Below are 21,323 nucleotides of genomic sequence, written 5' to 3' on the forward strand. Positions count from 1 at the left end.
ATGGATTAAAAAACGATGTTTAAGGTCGACTGCCAGTCCTTTCTGGTCCTACTAAGACCTTTCAGGTATGTACTAGCCTACCATAAATGAGCGAGCTAGGCCACCTGGAATGCTCTCAAGTCAGGTTGAAATAGACATTAAAATTCAATTCAAGTCCCTTAACTAGGTTATTTCTGTTCAAATGAGAACACATTATTCGTATTTCTTTCAATTGACACAATATTTCCTTGGCCGGCTCGCTGGTGATCAGACTTCGAATTTTCTTTCAACTTTGAGCAACTGATGTAGGCCTATTATGTAAATCGTTTTTATATTTTCCAGTTGCTGTTTGTTTATATATTTTTTGCTATGTTTTTAGTCCTTATGAATCCGTAAATAAATTATTTATCTGACTTGATAAGATAAATTTTATTACTGTCCTTAATTCCTAGAGGTTCGATCAGCCGTGGTAGTTATGGTCCTATTCTAATCTCCACAGCCAGAACCAAAAATCTACTTCTGGGGTTTAACAACGGCAATTACGTAAGAGCGGCAATTACAGTTGGAAGCTAAGATTGTAAACCTACAAGGTATAAATTGCGCCCGAAGCATAATATGGGATTCGAACCTACTCTCTATGGCATTAGCTTGTCACAAGATTCCGTTCACAGGCAAACATCAACCGAATTGCCTTTATGACGTCATAACCGAAGAACATCCATGCGAAGCTAGCTACGCGAAAGACGATTCATCATAGATTTCAGTCAAGAAGCTGCATTCGCTCAATTTTATGTTGTAACAACGGCGCAGGTTACATATAAAAAATTGATGTTTTTCGTAGAGTTCGATCAGTCGCTGTGAATCTCTGTGTGTAATGCAAGTAGGATCTATATTCATCAGGCTGGCGTATGAGTATAGTGATTCGCCCTTTAGACGCGATATAAAAGCGATCTCGCTGCGTAGGCTTTATGCTACGATCGGGTGAGGCGGGCATCATCAGTAAACGTTTGTGGTGAGGTATGGGCGTACGTAAGTAGCAAATTTTACGTGATTAATCATTATGTATACGGGAATTTGGTATGACATTTAGTTGGGTATTCAAGATCATCTGTAGCCAACTTTTCAAAAGAAATCAAATTCGTGAATTCAATTTTAAGCAATCAATAAATAAAACCGAAATGATTTAAATGAGGCGAAGAAGGTGGTTTACTGGCACTGCTGACTGAATGCTGAGCTTGGAGATTTAGAAATGATGGTAAAATGTGAACGATGTAGCGAAAATGAACAGCGATTATGTCTTTTCGATATCAGTCGTTAGTTTGAAAATATGTTCAGTTTTGTGCAGTTTTGAAACTGGGAAGATTAAGAAAGCGGTCATCCTTATTACCGAGATGATGTATTTTACCGAGATGAACCGAGATCAACCGAGATGAAATTAAATATAACATATTTATTTATTCCATATCGATTTTAACCATTGAAATCATATCATATCAGTAATAAATGCCTGCTGGGTTCATATTTTAAATATTTTGTCGGATATTTTTGGAAAAATAACTTTTAACTTTACCGAGATGAGATCGTCGATCAATCAAATTCAATAAAATTTTATTGCTAACCGAGTTTACGTTTTTGAAGTCAAAATTTTTTTAAATAAAAAAAATGTAAAATATGACTCTAGGAGGTATTTATTATTGATATAACATGATTTCAAGTGTTAAAATCGATAAGGAATAAATAAATATGTTATATTTAATTTGATCTCGGTTCATCTCGGTAAAATACATCATCTCGGTAATAAGGATGACCCTAAGAAAGAAACAAAAAACGAACAAAAAAATGTTTTATTTGAAATCAATTGTGATAAGGTCGAAGCTTCGATTTAGAAAGATTAGTGTTGTACCTAAACATCTTAGGAAGTAGTGTACTTCACACTCCCAGGTACTTTCCATAGAAATCAGGTTGTTGCTGTTTGTTTTGGTTGTCTTTTGATTTGAGAAATATTTCATCATCGGTTGTTTTTATTGAAAGTCGCATCATATTGATTTTCTGCATTCCATGTTGTTCTTTCAATTCCAAAGTGAAAGGTTGCTTGAAATTTTATTGTGTAGCCTGATATGTTGATACCTTTAAAATTGTTGAGTTTGTTGATTTTGATGAATGTTCCGTTAATTATCGTTTTTGAGGATGTCTTTTGTTTGCGACTCTTTCAGATGGCTGGTTATAAAGATGAGTTTTCTGTGGGTTTGTTTCATGATGTCGGCAGAGGCGATCCGGGAATAGTTCAATACTTTGTAAATGGAGCATAAATTTCTTGCGGTATTGTCTATTGAACTGTGAGGTCATAGGAAGCGTTTAAAACAAATTGCTTGGTTCGTCGCTTAGTTTACTGGAAAAAATGCGGATAATTACACTTGACAGCAGTGATAGGAGGAACATTCTTTAATTCGGTTGTAGGGTTTTATCTCTTGGGTTTTCTCAGTGGTAGATGAATTCTCCTGAATTGATGAACTCATAATTTTTCTGATATTATTTCTACTTATGATGGAGATTCAATTAGCCTAAATGGATTTAAGTGAATAAAGTGTGTCGAAAATTTTTGAGCGAATTATATAAGTCCTTTAATTGTACTCTATTTAGGATGATTTTTACGTACGTCTTCCCTGTTGGTTGACCTGAACGCTCTTTCGCGAAGATTGACAGTGCTTTGAAGGTATAGGAAAGGTGTTGAAATCTTTGGCTTTGAGAGAAACATTTATGTACTGTGATGTAATGCATTTTGTTACAGAATTATGAAAATATGTTCCATTTTGGTACTCCAAAAACACAAGAATCGCATTGTTCTTCCCATTCATGAAGTTCCTATTCTCCGGCAATACTGCAGTGATTGATCAAAGAGAGGAAAATTGACAAATATGTATATATATATATATATATATATATATATATCTTTTATTAATCCTTTTTTAAGTATCGTGCTGTTCATTATGCCTATAATAATCCACCAAGCATAATGCCGAAACACGGGAAGATCGTTATAGGTATCCTAAAGTTTTGAATGTGATTGCTTTTTAGTTGCAATTCAAGCCCAGATTGTCATGACTAAATGATGATTATGATTGCTTTAGACTTGTGAGACCGAGAGGCGTGGTCAGTATAATGGAATTCTGTAATTTTTCTGGCTTATTTCCCAATATTTTTTAAAGCTTGTTTGGATCAGTGATTATTACTGCTTTAACTGCTGTGCCTGTCTTTGTTGTATCAAACGTAATGGGCGTGATCGTATTGCTTTTTGCCAAGTTGCGGGCTGTTCATATAATTGCAGGGTATATTTCATGGTCGCTATGTTTTGGTCAAGCACGGCCAAGTCCAGAATTCTGTAGACTGGTTACGACTGCCTAATTAGACCCCTGGTTCTGACTGCTAGACTTGAAGCTTTGCAAGGAGTCAAGTTAAGTCATTATTGACTGGTAAATTAGAGATATTTTCGAAATCAAGACTGTGCCTGGTGCGTAAAAACTTTCCATTTCCAGGTGCTCCTTTACTTGCATCATCTTTTTGAAGTATAAATGGATGCGTGAAGTGAGTATGGTTGCTGTGATTGACAGCAATTGTACTCATTCACAGTGAATGCAATTGCATACTGGCATTGTATGTAAGTGAGGGGTGGTGTAGAAATCGCTACTTGAAAGTATGTAACAGTTAAGACCACTTGTTGGACTAGAGGGACTGGAAATTGCAAGTAGGCCTACTTGTATGTGGCCCATAACTACCGAGTAGTATCATCTGTGACAAGAGGCCGGTGAGGGAACATTTTAGATATTTTTGAAGTGATTACCTATTTTTGCTTGCTGGACCAATGGATGGACCATCCAATACAGGAATTTGTCGAAAGTTGAATAAGAGTATCGACAGTGAAATTATCATGAGCCAGGTCCAATCTGTGGCTTGCGAGATGGCGAATGTCAGATTGGTTTAGGCTTATGCAGCATTTAAGGATGATTTAGACACGAAGAAATGGTAACATCAGGATTTATCAGATTATTTGATAATAATTTGTATGCGAAACAATTTATGCAGGATTCTCTTGTTGTAAATATCTTACAGGATCCAAGCATATACCACTGATGGGCCTTCGAATTGAATGGAAACTCGGTCTTAGATAACTCGAGGAATAAACTACTTATGACTAAATGAAATAATGAAATAATACTTCACTTGTGAACGCCTATAGAGTTCTATGTCGAACGTATGTTACTGTCAATGGTTTTCACCGTTGAATTTGTTTCCGATTGTCAGTGAGTGGGGCATCGAGGTATTTGAAGGGACGATGCATGTAAATGCTGTTATAATGCATTTTAGTTAGTGAATGGTAAATATGAGAGAGGAATCGGATGTTGTTGTTGTTGTTGAGGTATTTGAAAGGACTATGCATGTAAATGTTGTTATAATGCATTTGACCGGAGGGTTAAGGGGTGGTTTAATTCTTGCTTAGTTTTTACAGGTGTACATATTTTTCCAAGGTCTTATCTTTCTTTCGTCGTCGTATCTATGAAGGTCTCTATTGCGCAGCGCCGGTTATCTTGGTCATGTGACTTCATCACAGCGTACGCGTAGTTTTTTTGTGGTGCATGAAAAAAAAAGACATTCATCTGATAGAAAGTGCAAATCCTTGCGAATTGAAGTTCGATGTATCGTTCGTAACTCCTCCGCTGGTTCAAAAAATAAAAGCGAAAAAGAAAGAAAAACAGGCGACAGTGTCAAGGAATATTAATGCCCATTCCCTAAAAGAAATGTACTTCAACCAGTAGTTTTTCGCAACTTGGTAATATGAAGGGAAACTCGGTCTGAGAACTCGACGAATTGAGGGACCTCTATGAGTTAATGAAATAATGCTTCTCTAATGAACGCGTATAGATTACAATGTCGAACGTATGTTACCGTCTCGGTGGTTTTCTTCACAGGTGAATTTGTTTCCGACCTTCAGCGGGTGGGGTGATTTCTTAAAATTAGTTTTTCAGATGTTCGCCCAGGACAACTATCATGCGACGGGCTTGGCTGGTCGAAAGAAGAGTCTGAATGATTGTGAAATTGTTGAAACTGTAAAGTAGCAAGTGCCGCAAGATTGTTGAGATTTATAATTTTAATTTGGTTCGGTGGGGCTATTAATGTTGAGTTTTTCAGGTCGTCAGATCGAATGACTTTTGTCATTTTTCGTATACTTATGTTCTCATTCACGCGGTGCGACTGTAAATTTGGAAAAAAGAAAAATATACGTAGATTTCTACGATGAGAGACGGTAATTTCTTGTGTCGATCAATTTTTAATTTCGGGCAATCGGGGAGAATTTCTTTCCTTTGATATTCTAGGCTGTTATACTCGAAAAAAATGGATGAATCATCCAATGCAGATTCTTTTCTGTGGCTCGGCTATTTTCGACAAAGTAACAACTAATATGGTTGGTGTGTTTTCTTTGTTAAGGCATTGGGAGGGTTTGTTATAAACATGCTTCTTCTTTTATCCTAAGTACATGTATATAGTTCATCGGATCTTGTATTTGTAATCGAGTGAAAAGATTTACTTTGATTGAGAATTAGTTCATGAATGGTAAATTTGAGAGAGGAATCGGATGTTGTTGTTGTTGAGGTATTTGAAAGGACTATGCATGTAAATATTGTTATAATGCATTTGACCGGAGGGTTAAGGGGTGGTTTAATTCTTGCTTAGTTTTTACAGGTGTACATATTTTTCCAAGGTCTTATCTTTCTTTCGTCGTCGTATCTATGAAGGTCTCTATTGCGCAGCGCTGGTTATCTTGGTCATGTGACTTCATCACAGCGTACACGTAGTTTTTTTGTGGTGCATGAAAAAAAAAGACATTCATCTGATAGAAAGTGCAAATCCTTGCGAATTGAAGTTCGATGTATCGTTCGTAACTCCTCCGCTGGTTCAAAAAATAAAAGCGAAAAAGAAAGAAAAACAGGCGAAAGTGTCAAGGAATATTAATGCCCATTCCCTAAAAGAAATGTACTTCAACCAGTAGTTTTTCGCAACTTGGTAATATGAAGGGAAACTCGGTCTGAGAACTCGACGAATTGAGGGACCTCTATGAGTTAATGAAATAATGCTTCTCTAATGAACGCGTATAGATTACAATGTCGAACGTATGTTACCGTCTCGGTGGTTTTCTTCACAGGTGAATTTGTTTCCGACCTTCAGCGGGTGGGGTGATTTCTTAAAATTAGTTTTTCAGATGTTCGCCCAGGACAACTATCATGCGACGGGCTTGGCTGGTCGAAAGAAGAGTCTGAATGATTGTGAAATTGTTGAAACTGTAAAGTAGCAAGTGCCGCAAGATTGTTGAGATTTATCATTTTAGTTAGGTTCGGTGGGGCTATTAATGTTGAGTTTTTCAGGTCGTCAGATCGAATGACTTTTGTCATTTTTCGTATACTTATGTTCTCATTCACGCGGTGCGACTGTAAATTTAGAAAAAGAAAAATATACGTAGATTTCTACGATGAGAGACGGTAATTTCTTGTGTCGATCAATTTTTAATTTCGGGCAATCGGGGAGAATTTCTTTCCTTTGATATTCTAGGCTGTTTTACTCGAAAAAAATGGATGAATCATCCAATGCAGATTCTTTCTGTGGCTCGGCTATTTTCGACAAAGTAACAACTAATATGGTTGGTGTGTTTTCTTTGTTAAGGCATTGGGAGGGTTTGTTATAAACATGCTTCTTCTTTTATCCTAAGTACATGTATATAGTTCATCGGATCTTGTATTTGTAATCGAATGAAAAGATTTACTTTGATTGAGAATTAGTTCATGAATGGTAAATTTGAGAGAGGAATCAGATGTTGTTGTTGTTGAGGTATTTGAAAGGACTATGCATGTAAATGTTGTTATAATGCATTTGACCGGAGGGTTGAGGGGTGGATTAATTCTTGCTTAGTTTTTACAGGTGTACATATTTTTCCAAGGTCTTATCTTTCTTTCGTCGTCGTATCTATGAAGGTCTATTGCGCAGCGCCGGTTATCTTGGCCATGTGACTTGGTCATGTGACTTCATCACAGCGTACGCGTAGTTTTTTTGTGGTGCATGAAAAGAAAAGACATTCATCTGATAGAAAGTGCAAATCCTTGCGAATTGAAGTTCGATGTATCGTTCGTAACTCCTCCGCTGGTTCAAAAAATAAAAGCGAAAAAGAAAGAAAAGCAGGCGAAAGTGTCAAGGAATATTAATGCCCATTCCCTAAAAGAAATGTACTTCAACCAGTAGTTTTTCGCAACTTGGTAATATGAAATCGGTGATCAGTCGATTCGGGAATGCTGGGCGGGGATTTTGGCCTTTGTTTTTCAGATGGTCTTTGGAAAGATATAGAACTAGTAGTAAGATATAGAACTTGCGTGATTCCTTCGATAATAACGTCGTTTGTAGTCGGAAATTTGAATAACAGTAAAGACGGTGCACGTAATCATGAGCCAGGTCCCATCGGTGGCTGGCGAGATGGTGAATGTCGGATTGATTTAGGCTTATGCGGCGTTTAAGGATGATTCAGACACGGTGAAGAAATGGTAACATCAGGATTTATCGGATTGTTAGATTATAATTTGTATGCGATACAATTTGGGTGGCGTTCTCTTTTTGTCAATATCTTACAGGATCCAAGCGTATACCCTGACGGGTCTTCGAATTGAAGGGAAACTCGGTCTGAGAACTCGACGAATTGAGGGACCTCTATGAGTTAATGAAATAATGCTTCTCTAATGAACGCGTATAGATTATAATGTCGAACGTATGTTACCGTCTCGGTGGTTTTCTTCACAGGTGAATTTGTTTCCGACCTTCAGCGGGTGGGGTGATTTCTTAAAATTAGTTTTTCAGATGTTCGCCCAGGACAACTATCATGCGACGGGCTTGGCTGGTCGAAAGAAGAGTCTGAATGATTGTGAAATTGTTGAAACTGTAAAGTAGCAAGTGCCGCAAGATTGTTGAGATTTATAATTTTAGTTAGGTTCGGTGGGGCTATTAATGTTGAGTTTTTCAGGTCGTCGGATCGAATGACTTTTGTCATTTTTCGTATACCTATGTTCTCATTCACGCGGTGCGACTGTAAATTTGGAAAAAGAAAAATATACGTAGATTTCTACAATGAGAGACGGTAATTTCTTGTGTCGATCAATTTTTAATTTCGGGCAATCGGGGAGAATTTCTTTCCTTTGATATTCTAGGCTGTTATACTCGAAAAAAATGGATGAATCATCCAATGCAGATTCTTTTCTGTGGCTCGGCTATTTTTCGACAAAGTAACAACTAATATGGTTGGTGTGTTTTCTTTGTTAAGGCATTGGGAGGGTTTGTTATAAACATGCTTCTTCTTTTATCCTAAGTACATGTATATAGTTCATCGGATCTTGTATTTGTAATCGAGTGAAAAGATTTACTTTGATTGAGAATTAGTTCATGAATGGTAAATTTGAGAGAGGAATCGGATGTTGTTGTTGTTGAGGTATTTGAAAGGACAATGCATGTAAATGTTGTTATAAACCATTTGACCGGAGGGTTAGGGGTGGTTTAATTCTTGCTTAGTTTTTACAGGTGTACATATTTTTCCAAGGTCTTATCTTTCTTTCGTCGTCGTATCTATGAAGGTCTCTATTGCGCAGCGCCGGTTATCTTGGCCATGTGACTTCATCACAGCGTACGCGTAGTTTTTTTGTGGTGCATGAAAAAAAAGACATTCATCTGATAGAAAGTGCAAATCCTTGCGAATTGAAGTTCGATGTATCGTTCGTAACTCCTCCGCTGGTTCAAAAAAAGCGAAAAAGAAAGAAAAACAGGTGAAAGTGTCAAGGAATATTAATGCCCATTCCCTAAAAGAAATGTACTTCAACCAGTAGTTTTTCGCAACTTGGTAATATGAAATCGGTGATCAGTCGATTCGGGAATGCTGGGCGGGGATTTTGGCCTTTGTTTTTCAGATGGTCTTTGGGAAGATATAGAACTAGTAGTAAGATATAAAACTCGCGCGATTCCTTCGATAATTACGTCGTTTGTAGTCGGAAAATTGAATAACAGTAAAGACGGTGCACATAATCATGAGCCAGGTCCCATCGGTGGCTGGCGAGATGGTGAATGTCGGATTGATTTAGGCTTATGCGGCGTTTAAGGATGATTCAGACACGGTGAAGAAATGGTAACATCAGGATTTATCGGATTGTTAGATTATAATTTGTATGCGATACAATTTGGGTGGGGTTCTCTTTTTGTCAATATCTTACAGGATCCAAGCGTATACCCTGACGGGCCTTCGAATTGAAGGGAAACTCGGTCTGAGAACTCGACGAATTGAGGGACCTCTATGAGTTAATGAAATAATGCTTCTCTAATGAACGCGTATAGATTACAATGTCGAACGTATGTTACCGTCTCGGTGGTTTTCTTCACAGGTGAATTTGTTTCCGACCTTCAGCGGGTGGGGTGATTTCTTAAAATTAGTTTTTCAGATGTTCGCCCAGGACAACTATCATGCGACGGGCTTGGCTGGTCGAAAGAAGAGTCTGAATGATTGTGAAATTGTTGAAACTGTAAAGTAGCAAGTGCCGCAAGATTGTTGAGATTTATCATTTTAGTTAGGTTCGGTGGGGCTATTAATGTTGAGTTTTTCAGGTCGTCAGATCGAATGACTTTTGTCATTTTTCGTATACCTATGTTCTCATTCACGCGGTGCGACTGTAAATTTGGAAAAAGAAAAATATACGTAGATTTCTACGATGAGAGACGGTAATTTCTTGTGTCGATCAATTTTTAATTTCGGGCAATCGGGGAGAATTTCTTTCCTTTGATATTCTAGGCTGTTATACTCGAAAAAAATGGATGAATCATCCAATGCAGATTCTTTTCTGTGGCTCGGCTATTTTCGACAAGCTAACAACTAATATGGTTGGTGTGTTTTCTTTGTTAAGGCATTGGGAGGGTTTGTTATAAACATGCTTCTTCTTTTATCCTAAGTACATGTATATAGTTCATCGGATCTTGTATTTGTAATCGAGTGAAAAGATTTACTTTGATTGAGAATTAGTTCATGAATGGTAAATTTGAGAGAGGAATCGGATGTTGTTGTTGTTGAGGTATTTGAAAGGACTATGCATGTAAATGTTGTTATAATGCATTTGACCGGAGGGTTAAGGGGTGGTTTAATTTTAGCTTAGTTTTTACAGGTGTACATATTTTTCCAAGGTCTTATCTTTCTTTCGTCGTGGTATCTATGAAGGTCTCTATTGCGCAGCGCCGGTTATCTTGGTCATGTGACTTCATCACAGCGTACGCGTAGTTTTTTTGTGGTGCATGAAAAAAAAAGACATTCATCTGATAGAAAGTGCAAATCCTTGCGAATTGAAGTTCGATGTATCGTTCGTAACTCCTCCGCTGGTTCAAAAAATAAAAGCGAAAAAGAAAGAAAAACAGGTGAAAGTGTCAAGGAATATTAATGCCCATTCCCTAAAAGAAATGTACTTCAACCAGTAGTTTTTCGCAACTTGGTAATATGAAATCGGTGATCAGTCGATTCGGGAATGCTGGGCGGGGATTTTGGCCTTTGTTTTTCAGATGGTCTTTGGGAAGATATAGAACTAGTAGTAAGATATAAAACTCGCGCAATTCCTTCGATAATTACGTCGTTTGTAGTCGGAAAATTGAATAACAGTAAAGACGGTGCACATAATCATGAGCCAGGTCCCATCGGTGGCTGGCGAGATGGTGAATGTCGGATTGATTTAGGCTTATGCGGCGTTTAAGGATGATTCAGACACGGTGAAGAAATGGTAACATCAGGATTTATCGGATTGTTAGATTATAATTTGTATGCGATACAATTTGGGTGGGGTTCTCTTTTTGTCAATATCTTACAGGATCCAAGCGTATACCCTGACAGGTCTTCGAATTGAAGGGAAACTCGGTCTGAGAACTCGACGAATTGAGGGACCTCTATGAGTTAATGAAATAATGCTTCTCTAATGAACGCGTATAGATTACAATGTCGAACGTATGTTACCGTCTCGGTGGTTTTCTTCACAGGTGAATTTGTTTCCGACCTTCAGCGGGTGGGGTGATTTCTTAAAATTAGTTTTTCAGATGTTCGCCCAGGACAACTATCATGCGACGGGCTTGGCTGGTCGAAAGAAGAGTCTGAATGATTGTGAAATTGTTGAAACTGTAAAGTAGCAAGTGCCGCAAGATTGTTGAGATTTATAATTTTAGTTAGGTTCGGTGGGGCTATTAATGTTGAGTTTTTCAGGTCGTCAGATCGAATGACTTTTGTCATTTTTCGTATACCTATGTTCTCATTCACGCGGTGCGACTGTAAATTTGGAAAAAGAAAAATATACGTAGATTTCTACGATGAGAGACGGTAATTTCTTGTGTCGATCAATTTTTAATTTCGGGCAATCGGGGAGAATTTCTTTCCTTTGATATTCTAGGCTGTTATACTCGAAAAAAATGGATGAATCATCCAATGCAGATTCTTTTCTGTGGCTCGGCTATTTTCGACAAGCTAACAACTAATATGGTTGGTGTGTTTTCTTTGTTAAGGCATTGGGAGGGTTTGTTATAAACATGCTTCTTCTTTTATCCTAAGTACATGTATATAGTTCATCGGATCTTGTATTTGTAATCGAGTGAAAAGATTTACTTTGATTGAGAATTAGTTCATGAATGGTAAATTTGAGAGAGGAATCGGATGTTGTTGTTGTTGAGGTATTTGAAAGGACTATGCATGTAAATGTTGTTATAATGCATTTGACCGGAGGGTTAAGGGGTGGTTTAATTTTAGCTTAGTTTTTACAGGTGTACATATTTTTCCAAGGTCTTATCTTTCTTTCGTCGTGGTATCTATGAAGGTCTCTATTGCGCAGCGCCGGTTATCTTGGTCATGTGACTTCATCACAGCGTACGCGTAGTTTTTTTGTGGTGCATGAAAAAAAAAGACATTCATCTGATAGAAAGTGCAAATCCTTGCGAATTAAAGTTCGATGTATCGTTCGTAACTCCTCCGCTGGTTCAAAAAATAAAAGCGAAAAAGAAAGAAAAACAGGCGAAAGTGTCAAGGAATATAAATGCCCATTCCCTAAAAGAAATGTACTTCAACCAGTAGTTTTTCGCAACTTGGTAATATGAAATCGGTGATCAGTCGATTCGGGAATGCTGGGCGGGGATTTTGGCCTTTGTTTTTCAGATGGTCTTTGGGAAGATATAGAACTAGTAGTAAGATATAAAACTCGCGCGATTCCTTCGATAATTACGTCGTTTGTAGTCGGAAAATTGAATAACAGTAAAGACGGTGCACATAATCATGAGCCAGGTCCCATCGGTGGCTGGCGAGATGGTGAATGTCGGATTGATTTAGGCTTATGCGGCGTTTAAGGATGATTCAGACACGGTGAAGAAATGGTAACATCAGGATTTATCGGATTGTTAGATTATAATTTGTATGCGATACAATTTGGGTGGGGTTCTCTTTTTGTCAATATCTTACAGGAACCAAGCGTATACCCTGACAGGTCTTCGAATTGAAGGGAAACTCGGTCTGAGAACTCGACGAATTGAGGGACCTCTATGAGTTAATGAAATAATGCTTCTCTAATGAACGCGTATAGATTACAATGTCGAACGTATGTTACCGTCTCGGTGGTTTTCTTCACAGGTGAATTTGTTTCCGACCTTCAGCGGGTGGGGTGATTTCTTAAAATTAGTTTTTCAGATGTTCGCCCAGGACAACTATCATGCGACGGGCTTGGCTGGTCGAAAGAAGAGTCTGAATGATTGTGAAATTGTTGAAACTGTAAAGTAGCAAGTGCCGCAAGATTGTTGAGATTTATAATTTTAGTTAGGTTCGGTGGGGCTATTAATGTTGAGTTTTTCAGGTCGTCAGATCGAATGACTTTTGTCATTTTTCGTATACCTATGTTCTCATTCACGCGGTGCGACTGTAAATTTGGAAAAAGAAAAATATACGTAGATTTCTACGATGAGAGACGGTAATTTCTTGTGTCGATCAATTTTTAATTTCGGGCAATCGGGGAGAATTTCTTTCCTTTGATATTCTAGGCTGTTATACTCGAAAAAAATGGATGAATCATCCAATGCAGATTCTTTTCTGTGGCTCGGCTATTTTCGACAAGCTAACAACTAATATGGTTGGTGTGTTTTCTTTGTTAAGGCATTGGGAGGGTTTGTTATAAACATGCTTCTTCTTTTATCCTAAGTACATGTATATAGTTCATCGGATCTTGTATTTGTAATCGAGTGAAAAGATTTACTTTGATTGAGAATTAGTTCATGAATGGTAAATTTGAGAGAGGAATCGGATGTTGTTGTTGTTGAGGTATTTGAAAGGACTATGCATGTAAATGTTGTTATAATGCATTTGACCGGAGGGTTAAGGGGTGGTTTAATTTTAGCTTAGTTTTTACAGGTGTACATATTTTTCCAAGGTCTTATCTTTCTTTCGTCGTGGTATCTATGAAGGTCTCTATTGCGCAGCGCCGGTTATCTTGGTCATGTGACTTCATCACAGCGTACGCGTAGTTTTTTTGTGGTGCATGAAAAAAAAAGACATTCATCTGATAGAAAGTGCAAATCCTTGCGAATTAAAGTTCGATGTATCGTTCGTAACTCCTCCGCTGGTTCAAAAAATAAAAGCGAAAAAGAAAGAAAAACAGGCGAAAGTGTCAAGGAATATTAATGCCCATTCCCTAAAAGAAATGTACTTCAACCAGTAGTTTTTCGCAACTTGGTAATATGAAATCGGTGATCAGTCGATTCGGGAATGCTGGGCGGGGATTTTGGCCTTTGTTTTTCAGATGGTCTTTGGGAAGATATAGAACTAGTAGTAAGATATAAAACTCGCGCAATTCCTTCGATAATTACGTCGTTTGTAGTCGGAAAATTGAATAACAGTAAAGACGGTGCACATAATCATGAGCCAGGTCCCATCGGTGGCTGGCGAGATGGTGAATGTCGGATTGATTTAGGCTTATGCGGCGTTTAAGGATGATTCAGACACGGTGAAGAAATGGTAACATCAGGATTTATCGCATTGTTAGATTATAATTTGTATGCGATACAATTTGGGTGGGGTTCTCTTTTTGTCAATATCTTACAGGATCCAAGCGTATACCCTGACAGGTCTTCGAATTGAAGGGAAACTCGGTCTGAGAACTCGACGAATTGAGGGACCTCTATGAGTTAATGAAATAATGCTTCTCTAATGAACGCGTATAGATTACAATGTCGAACGTATGTTACCGTCTCGGTGGTTTTCTTCACAGGTGAATTTGTTTCCGACCTTCAGCGGGTGGGGTGATTTCTTAAAATTAGTTTTTCAGATGTTCGCCCAGGACAACTATCATGCGACGGGCTTGGCTGGTCGAAAGAAGAGTCTGAATGATTGTGAAATTGTTGAAACTGTAAAGTAGCAAGTGCCGCAAGATTGTTGAGATTTATAATTTTAGTTAGGTTCGGTGGGGCTATTAATGTTGAGTTTTTCAGGTCGTCAGATCGAATGACTTTTGTCATTTTTCGTATACCTATGTTCTCATTCACGCGGTGCGACTGTAAATTTGGAAAAAGAAAAATATACGTAGATTTCTACGATGAGAGACGGTAATTTCTTGTGTCGATCAATTTTTAATTTCGGGCAATCGGGGAGAATTTCTTTCCTTTGATATTCTAGGCTGTTATACTCGAAAAAAATGGATGAATCATCCAATGCAGATTCTTTTCTGTGGCTCGGCTATTTTCGACAAGCTAACAACTAATATGGTTGGTGTGTTTTCTTTGTTAAGGCATTGGGAGGGTTTGTTATAAACATGCTTCTTCTTTTATCCTAAGTACATGTATATAGTTCATCGGATCTTGTATTTGTAATCGAGTGAAAAGATTTACTTTGATTGAGAATTAGTTCATGAATGGTAAATTTGAGAGAGGAATCGGATGTTGTTGTTGTTGAGGTATTTGAAAGGACTATGCATGTAAATGTTGTTATAATGCATTTGACCGGAGGGTTAAGGGGTGGTTTAATTTTAGCTTAGTTTTTACAGGTGTACATATTTTTCCAAGGTCTTATCTTTCTTTCGTCGTGGTATCTATGAAGGTCTCTATTGCGCAGCGCCGGTTATCTTGGTCATGTGACTTCATCACAGCGTACGCGTAGTTTTTTTGTGGTGCATGAAAAAAAAAGACATTCATCTGATAGAAAGTGCAAATCCTTGCGAATTAAAGTTCGATGTATCGTTCGTAACTCCTCCGCTGGTTCAAAAAATAAAAGCGAAAAAGAAAGAAAAACAGGCGAAAGTGTCAAGGAATATTAATGCCCATTCCCTAAAAGAAATGTACTTCAACCAGTAGTTTTTCGCAACTTGGTAATATGAAATCGGTGATCAGTCGATTCGGGAATGCTGGGCGGGGATTTTGGCCTTTGTTTTTCAGATGGTCTTTGGGAAGATATAGAACTAGTAGTAAGATATAAAACTCGCGCAATTCCTTCGATAATTACGTCGTTTGTAGTCGGAAAATTGAATAACAGTAAAGACGGTGCACATAATCATGAGCCAGGTCCCATCGGTGGCTGGCGAGATGGTGAATGTCGGATTGATTTAGGCTTATGCGGCGTTTAAGGATGATTCAGACACGGTGAAGAAATGGTAACATCAGGATTTATCGGATTGTTAGATTATAATTTGTATGCGATACAATTTGGGTGGGGTTCTCTTTTTGTCAATATCTTACAGGATCCAAGCGTATACCCTGACGGGCCTTCGAATTGAAGGGAAACTCGGTCTGAGAACTCGACGAATTGAGGGACCTCTATGAGTTAATGAAATAATGCTTCTCTAATGAACGCGTATAGATTACAATGTCGAACGTATGTTACCGTCTCGGTGGTTTTCTTCACAGGTGAATTTGTTTCCGACCTTCAGCGGGTGGGGTGATTTCTTAAAATTAGTTTTTCAGATGTTCGCCCAGGACAACTATCATGCGACGGGCTTGGCTGGTCGAAAGAAGAGTCTGAATGATTGTGAAATTGTTGAAACTGTAAAGTAGCAAGTGCCGCAAGATTGTTGAGATTTATAATTTTAGTTAGGTTCGGTGGGGCTATTAATGTTGAGTTTTTCAGGTCGTCAGATCGAATGACTTTTGTCATTTTTCGTATACCTATGTTCTCATTCACGCGGTGCGACTGTAAATTTGGAAAAAGAAAAATATACGTAGATTTCTACGATGAGAGACGGTAATTTCTTGTGTCGATCAATTTTTAATTTCGGGCAATCGGGGAGAATTTCTTTCCTTTGATATTCTAGGCTGTTTTACTCGAAAAAAATGGATGAATCATCCAATGCAGATTCTTTTCTGTGGCTCGGCTATTTTCGACAAAGTAACAACTAATATGGTTGGTGTGTTTTCTTTGTTAAGGCATTGGGAGGGTTTGTTATAAACATGCTTCTTCTTTTATCCTAAGTACATGTATATAGTTCATCGGATCTTGTATTTGTAATCGAGTGAAAAGATTTACTTTGATTGAGAATTAGTTCATGAATGGTAAATTTGAGAGAGGAATCGGATGTTGTTGTTGTTGAGGTATTTGAAAGGACAATGCATGTAAATGTTGTTATAAACCATTTGACCGGAGGGTTAGGGGTGGTTTAATTCTTGCTTAGTTTTTACAGGTGTACATATTTTTCCAAGGTCTTATCTTTCTTTCGTTGTCGTATCTATGAAGGTCTCTATTGCGCAGCGCCGGTTATCTTGGCCATGTGACTTCATCACAGCGTACGCGTAGTTTTTTTGTGGTGCATGAAAAAAAAGACATTCATCTGATAGAAAGTGCAAATCCTTGCGAATTGAAGTTCGATGTATCGTTCGTAACTCCTCCGCTGGTTCAAAAAATAAAAGCGAAAAAGAAAGAAAAACAGGTGAAAGTGTCAAGGAATATTAATGCCCATTCCCTAAAAGAAATGTACTTCAACCAGTAGTTTTTCGCAACTTGGTAATATGAAATCGGTGATCAGTCGATTCGGGAATGCTGGGCGGGGATTTTGGCCTTTGTTTTTCAGATGGTCTTTGGGAAGATATAGAACTAGTAGTAAGATATAAAACTCGCGCGATTCCTTCGATAATTACGTCGTTTGTAGTCGGAAAATTGAATAACAGTAAAGACGGTGCACATAATCATGAGCCAGGTCCCATCGGTGGCTGGCGAGATGGTGAATGTCGGATTGATTTAGGCTTATGCGGCGTTTAAGGATGATTCAGACACGGTGAAGAAATGGTAACATCAGGATTTATCGGATTGTTAGATTATAATTTGTATGCGATACAATTTGGGTGGGGTTCTCTTTTTGTCAATATCTTACAGGATCCAAGCGTATACCCTGACGGGCCTTCGAATTGAAGGGAAACTCGGTCTGAGAACTCGACGAATTGAGGGACCTCTATGAGTTAATGAAATAATGCTTCTCTAATGAACGCGTATAGATTACAATGTCGAACGTATGTTACCGTCTCGGTGGTTTTCTTCACAGGTGAATTTGTTTCCGACCTTCAGCGGGTGGGGTGATTTCTTAAAATTAGTTTTTCAGATGTTCGCCCAGGACAACTATCATGCGACGGGCTTGGCTGGTCGAAAGAAGAGTCTGAATGATTGTGAAATTGTTGAAACTGTAAAGTAGCAAGTGCCGCAAGATTGTTGAGATTTATAATTTTAGTTAGGTTCGGTGGGGCTATTAATGTTGAGTTTTTCAGGTCGTCGGATCGAATGACTTTTGTCATTTTTCGTATACCTATGTTCTCATTCACGCGGTGCGACTGTAAATTTGGAAAAAGAAAAATATACGTAGATTTCTACGATGAGAGACGGTAATTTCTTGTGTCGATCAATTTTTAATTTCGGGCAATCGGGGAGAATTTCTTTCCTTTGATATTCTAGGCTGTTTTACTCGAAAAAAATGGATGAATCATCCAATGCAGATTCTTTTCTGTGGCTCGGCTATTTTCGACAAAGTAACAACTAATATGGTTGGTGTGTTTTCTTTGTTAAGGCATTGGGAGGGTTTGTTATAAACATGCTTCTTCTTTTATCCTAAGTACATGTATATAGTTCATCGGATCTTGTATTTGTAATCGAGTGAAAAGATTTACTTTGATTGAGAATTAGTTCATGAATGGTAAATTTGAGAGAGGAATCGGATGTTGTTGTTGAGGTATTTGAAAGGACAATGCATGTAAATGTTGTTATAAACCATTTGACCGGAGGGTTAAGGGGTGGTTTAATTCTTGCTTAGTTTTTACAGGTGTACATATTTTTCCAAGGTCTTATCTTTCTTTCGTCGTCGTATCTATGAAGGTCTCTATTGCGCAGCGCCGGTTATCTTGGCCATGTGACTTCATCACAGCGTACGCGTAGTTTTTTTGTGGTGCATGAAAAAAAAAGACATTCATCTGATAGAAAGTGCAAATCCTTGCGAATTGAAGTTCGATGTATCGTTCGTAACTCCTCCGCTGGTTCAAAAAATAAAAGCGAAAAAGAAAGAAAAACAGGCGAAAGTGTTAAGGAATATTAATGCCCATTCCCTAAAAGAAATGTACTTCAACCAGTAGTTTTTCGCAACTTGGTAATATGAAATCGGTGATCAGTCGATTCGGGAATGCTGGGCGGGGATTTTGGCCTTTGTTTTTCAGATGGTCTTTGGGAAGATATAGAACTAGTAGTAAGATATAAAACTCGCGCGATTCCTTCGATAATTACGTCGTTTGTAGTCGGAAAATTGAATAACAGTAAAGACGGTGCACATAATCATGAGCCAGGTCCCATCGGTGGCTGGCGAGATGGTGAATGTCGGATTGATTTAGGCTTATGCGGCGTTTAAGGATGATTCAGACACGGTGAAGAAATGGTAACATCAGGATTTATCGGATTGTTAGATTATAATTTGTATGCGATACAATTTGGGTGGGGTTCTCTTTTTGTCAATATCTTACAGGATCCAAGCGTATACCCTGACGGGCCTTCGAATTGAAGGGAAACTCGGTCTGAGAACTCGACGAATTGAGGGACCTCTATGAGTTAATGAAATAATGCTTCTCTAATGAACGCGTATAGATTACAATGTCGAACGTATGTTACCGTCTCGGTGGTTTTCTTCACAGGTGAATTTGTTTCCGACCTTCAGCGGGTGGGGTGATTTCTTAAAATTAGTTTTTCAGATGTTCGCCCAGGACAACTATCATGCGACGGGCTTGGCTGGTCGAAAGAAGAGTCTGAATGATTGTGAAATTGTTGAAACTGTAAAGTAGCAAGTGCCGCAAGATTGTTGAGATTTATAATTTTAGTCAGGTTCGGTGGGGCTATTAATGTTGAGTTTTTCAGGTCGTCAGATCGAATGACTTTTGTCATTTTTCGTATACCTATGATTTCATTCACGCGGTGCGACTGTAAATTTAGAAAAAGAAAAATATACGTAGATTTCTACGATGAGAGACGGTAATTTCTTGTGTCGATCAATTTTTAATTCCGGGCAATCTGGGAGAATTTCTTTCCTTTGATATTCTAGGCCGTTTTACTCGAAAAAAATGGATGAATCATCCAATGCAGATTCTTTTCTGTGGCTCGGCTATTTTCGACAAAGTAACAACTAATATGGTTGGTGTGTTTTCTTTGTTAAGGCATTGGGAGGGTTTGTTATAAACATGCTTCTTCTTTTATCCCAAGTATATAGTTCATCGGATCTTGTATTTGTAATCGAATGAAGATTACTTAGATCGAGAATTAGTTCGTCAATGGTAAATTTGAGAGAGAAATTTAATTTTTATAGGTGTACATATTTTTCCAAGGTCTTATATTTCTCTCGTCGTCGTATCTATGAATGTCTTGGCTATGTGGCTTGGTCATGTGACTTCGTCAGAGCGTACGCGTAGTTTTTGTGGTGCATGAAAAAAAAACATTCATCTGATTGAAAGTGCAAATCATTGCGAATTGAAGTTCGATGTATCGTTCATAACTCCTCCGCTGGTTCAAAAATAAAAAGCAAAAAGAAAGAAAAACAGGCGAAAGTGACAAGTAATATTAATGCCCATTCCCTAAAAGAAACGTACTTCAATGAGGAGATTTTCGCAACTTGGTAATAAGAAATCGGTGATCAGTCGATTCGGGAATGGGCGGGGATTTTTGGCCTTTGTTTTTCAGGTCTTTGGGAAGATGAAGAATTTGCACAATTAAGAACTCAATAAGGCAATAAATTCTACATATCCATCGCCGCTTGTTGATCAAGGCACTCAAATTGTTTGTAGTCGGAAAAAGAATGTTGAGGACGAACCAGACAAGAAAAAATGGTAAGTTGTGTGGAAAATTATCTGAAAGATCTGGAATGTTTGATAAGTACAGTAATTATCTTAATTGCCGTTTTTGTGTAAATTTTTATTTTTCAGGTTAGCTCAGCTTGGAAGTAGTGCGAAAAATGAGATAAATATGTGCTAAAAGTAGAGTAAACGCAAGCGAGGACAAAATCTAATTCACAAAATCAATTCTTATCAGGGGGGTGAGACAACACCTTCAGCTGGTCTTGAGCATGGGCAAACATACCTCCCCCTCCGCTGGAGTAGGGTTGGGTATCCGGCTCGCAGCAATAACCCTGTTTCTGGGCAAATTGGCTTTCAAATTGCTAACTTAAAAGAATGAATAATGGTGTATTATTTTTTTCAAAATAAATTCAGATATTATTGACAAAAAATTACTTTGGCTGTGATGTGAATTTATTTGCCACGAATGTCAGTTGAGGACATCAAATGAATACCGAGTGGAAGTCAAACTCGCGATAGAAACCTTCAGTGATTTCTGGTAGACTGATTGTGCCAGTGACATACGCACCCAGGCAGGCAGCGACCGAGGAAAATTGGAAGGCCTGGTCCAGAAGACAAATGATAACAATTTTAAGTACACGTCGATGATACAGTCAACCTCGGTTAATCCGTCTCTGGTTAAACCGTGTAAGTGTTTATTCCGTATGAAACAAATTGGTCCCGTTTTTCAGTAACGTTAATCCCTTCAAATTTCTGTGTCTAATTCGTACTCCATAATCCGTATTTTCACTTATTCCGTAGACAAATGCATGGTCCTTATGTGTAATCCGTATCAGCTGTTGGGAACATATACATGAAGTGAAAAAAGTATCATCTGTATTAAATCTATTGAGGTTAATGTTGTCAGTAGGAAAGATGAAAAACTCATGTTATATTAGTCTCAAGCTTCACTAAATATTCAGTACAGATGCTTTTATCTGTCA

The 21,323-nt window shown here is 38.1% G+C and overlaps 1 long non-coding RNA gene across 4 annotated transcripts; it reads left to right on the top strand.

Moving 5' to 3' along the window:
- Positions 1-911: 911 nt before the first annotated feature.
- LOC141915542 (uncharacterized) lies at positions 912-20,765 on the top strand. Of its 4 annotated transcripts, none has more exons than XR_012620972.1 (7): positions 912-1,008; positions 2,193-2,692; positions 2,768-2,896; positions 3,055-3,129; positions 3,305-3,999; positions 4,087-20,373; positions 20,470-20,765. It is a non-coding gene; the product is annotated as an uncharacterized LOC141915542 (long non-coding RNA). The 4 variants fall into 4 exon arrangements; XR_012620974.1 differs by lacking the exon at positions 2,768-2,896 and having other exon boundaries at positions 4,087-19,525; positions 19,596-20,373; XR_012620971.1 differs by lacking the exon at positions 2,768-2,896.
- Positions 20,766-21,323: the final 558 nt, after the last annotated feature.

The sequence above is a fragment of the Tubulanus polymorphus genome, chromosome 1, assembly GCF_964204645.1.
Source record: "Tubulanus polymorphus chromosome 1, tnTubPoly1.2, whole genome shotgun sequence".
Taxonomy (NCBI): Eukaryota; Metazoa; Nemertea; class Palaeonemertea; order Tubulaniformes; family Tubulanidae; genus Tubulanus; species Tubulanus polymorphus.